Source organism: Triticum urartu, chromosome 7A, assembly GCF_056163025.1.
Source record: "Triticum urartu cultivar PI428250 chromosome 7A, HENAU_Tu73, whole genome shotgun sequence".
Classification (NCBI taxonomy): domain Eukaryota; kingdom Viridiplantae; phylum Streptophyta; class Magnoliopsida; order Poales; family Poaceae; genus Triticum; species Triticum urartu.
In genome coordinates, this window is record NC_141879.1 from 171,488,170 (window position 1) to 171,491,751 (window position 3,582).

Consider the following 3,582-nt stretch of genomic DNA (forward strand, 5'->3'; position numbering starts at 1 on the left):
GGATTGATGCTTGTTGGTGGTGGGGGAGTATAAACTTTACCGTTCTGCTTGGGAACCGCCTATAATGTGTGTGGCATGGAAGATACGAGATCTCTCAGTTGTTATATTGACAATGAAAGTATACCGCTCAATTATTCATCTCTATTTCAAAATCGAGCTCTGGCACCTCTACAAATCGCTGCTTCCCTCTGCGAAGGGCCTATCCATTTACTTTTATGTTGAGTCATCATCCTCTTATTAAAAAGCACCAGTTGGAGAACACCGCTGTCATTTCCATCCATTACTGTAAGTTTACATTGAGTATGACTTGACTGGATCTCTTTTACCATGAATTACAATGTCTAGTCAGTCCTTGATCTTTAAAGGTGCTCTGCATTTATGTTTTGCGGTCTCAAAAAGGGCTAGCGAGATACCATCTTGTTGTATCATATTATGATTGTTTTGAGAAAGTGTTGTCATCCGAGATTTATTATTATTGCTCGCTAGTTGATTGTGCCATTGATATGAGTAAACATGAGACCTAAATGTTATTGTGAACATGGTTAGTTTATAATCCTTGCTGAAAACCTGACTGCTGGCTTTATATATTTGCAACAACAAGAGAAAACAGAGTTTGTAAAAGTTTTTTTATCACTTTCAGTTTATCAACTGAATTACTTGAGGACAAGCAAATGTTTAAGCTTGGGGGAGTTGATATGTCTCCGTCGTATCTACTTTTCCAAACACTTTTGCCCTTGTTATGGACTCTAACTTCCATGATTCGAATGGAACTAACCCGGACTGACGCTGTTTTCAGCAGAATTGTCATGGTGTTATTTTTGTGCAGAAATAAAAGTTCTCAGAATGACCTGAAAATCAATGAATATTATTTTTGGAATATATAAAAAATATTGGAAGCAGAATCCATGTCAGGGGGCCCACACCCTGTCCATGAGGGTGGGGGCGCGCCTACCCCCTGGACGTGCCCCCTGCCTCGTCGGCCCCCTGACGCTGCACCGACCTCAACTCCAACTCCATATATTTGTGTTCGGGTAGAAAAATCAGAGAGAAGGATTCATCGCGTTACGATACGGAGCCGCCGCCAAGCCCTAAACTCTCTCGGGAGGGCTGATCTGTAGTCCGTTCGGGGCTCCGGAGAGGGGAATCCGTCGCCATCATCATCAACATTCCTCCATCACCGATTTCATGATGCTCACCGCCGTGCATGAGTAATTCCATCATAGGCTTGCTGGACAGTGATGGGTTGGATGAGATTTATCATGTAATCGAGTTAGTTTTGTTAGGGTTTGATCCCTAGTATCCACTATGTTCTGAGATTGATGTTGCTATGACTTTGCTATGCTTAATGCTTGTCAGTAGGGCTCGAGTGCCATGATTTCAGATTTGAACCTATTATGTTTTCATGAATATATGTGAGTTCTTGATCCTATCTTGCAAGTCTATAGTCACATATTATGTGTTATGATCCGTTAACCCCGAGGTGACAATAATCGGGACCATTACCGGTGATGACCGTAGTTTGAGGAGTTCATGTATTCACTATGTGTTAATGCTTTGGTCCGATACTCTATTAGAAGGAGGCCTTAATATCCCTTAGTTTCCAATAGGACCCCGCTGCCATGGGAGGGTAGGACAAAAGATGTCATGCAAGTTCTTTTCCATAAGCACGTATGACTATATTCAAAATACATGCCTACATTACATTGATGAACTGGAGCTAATTCTATGTCACCCTATGTTATAACTATTGCATGATCGATCGCATCCGACATAATTCTCCATCACCGATCCAATGCCTACGAGCTTTTCATACATAGTTATTCGCTTATTTACTTTTCCATTGCTACTGTTACAATAACTATAAAACCCAAAAATATTAATTTTGCTACCGTTACCATTATTATCATATTAATTGGCTACTAAATACCTTGCTGCAGATATTAAGTTTCCAGGTGTGGTTGAATTGACAACTCAGCTGCTAATACTTGAGAATATTCTTTGGCTCCCCTTGTGTCGAATCAATAAATTTGGGTTGAATACTCTACCCTCGAAAACTGTTGTGATGCCCTATACTTGTGGGTTATCATTGTGCCGCTCTCGCTAGTTGTTATCCCCGAGCCAGATGTTTCCGCCGCCACCTGAGAAGCAACAACGGCCGTTCGGGCTGCCATGGCCGTCTGGTCGCAGATTGCGGCCGCGCTCATGCACCTTGTTAGCACGCGCATGGCGGCTGCGGCCGTGCTCTTGCTGGAGTGGGCCACCAAAGTTGCCCTCACGATGCGGGTCCACTTGCCCATCTTTCACCGGCGATGACTGAACAGTGAAATGATATTTAGGGAGCGAGCTAGTGTCCTTAGACGCCGACTGTGGACTGTAGCCGACGCACCTTCTCGCGCAAGCCATAGGCGTACTATACACCGACGGTGCTGTAGGATATTTTGTGCTGCATCTCACACGGTTGTGATAATAAACCGAGTGCGATCTACTTGATTTTTCATCTTGATTTGAATTACATAATGGGGTCACGACGACAATGGACACTGTTGGAATTGCTAGACCTTTTATCTGGAGTGAACATGCAACTATATGTGTGTCATAAAAGAATTGGAATTATTCAGGGTTTGTTTGAACATTATATACATTAAATTGGTTTTCTAGCCATTTCAGGTGCACAATTCAAAATTAAACTACATGCACATGCTCTGGTGCACCAACATGGGTTGTAAAATCATAGATGTGTCCATGGATTTATGCTTATCTCCCATGCAAGAAATGGGATGAAATTCGAACATCACGGCACCGTGGCTCTCCTGCAAACGTCGACGTACTTGCTTTTGTAATTCTAGTAAATCCAAAATTCGTCCGAAATTCATGAAACTTGGCATGCTATCATGGAGTGGCATCAAAATGTCGTGGTAAATTTTTTGTCTCATTTGGGGCAGGTTTGGGTATAAGCTTCTCATAAACCAGAGTTGTTCACAACAAGTGTGATGGTTTCGGTACGTAACGTTTCACCTTTCTGGACGAAACGATATTCGTTGCCTCTTCTCGATTTCAATTTTTTTCCTAGTGTCAACATAGAACAACATGAGTGTTGTGTCAATTTTTGGGATTTTTCGGGGTTCGCTTGGACATTTTTATACATGAACTGAGTTTTCTGTGCACTCATGTGCATAATTCAAATTTGAACTACAGGCACATGCTCTAATGCATATAAATTAGTTGAAAATCCAAGTATGTGTCCTTGGTTGCCTGCTTAGGTCCCATGCAAGAAATGGGAATGAATGTCAAACACCCTGCCACCGTCACTCGACCGCAAACATTGAGATACCTGGTTTTTAAATTCTAGTAAATCCAAAACTTGTCTGAAATTCATGAAACATGGCATGCTATCATGGAGCGGCATCAACATGTCATGCTAAAAAAAATTTCTCATTTGTGGTAGGTTTGGGTATATGCTGCTCACAAACCAGAGCTTCTCACAATAAGCATGATGGTTTCGGTAGGGAACGACCCACCTTTGGGGACAAAACGATATCCATTGCCTCTTATTGCTTCCAAAAAATTTCTCGTGTCAACATA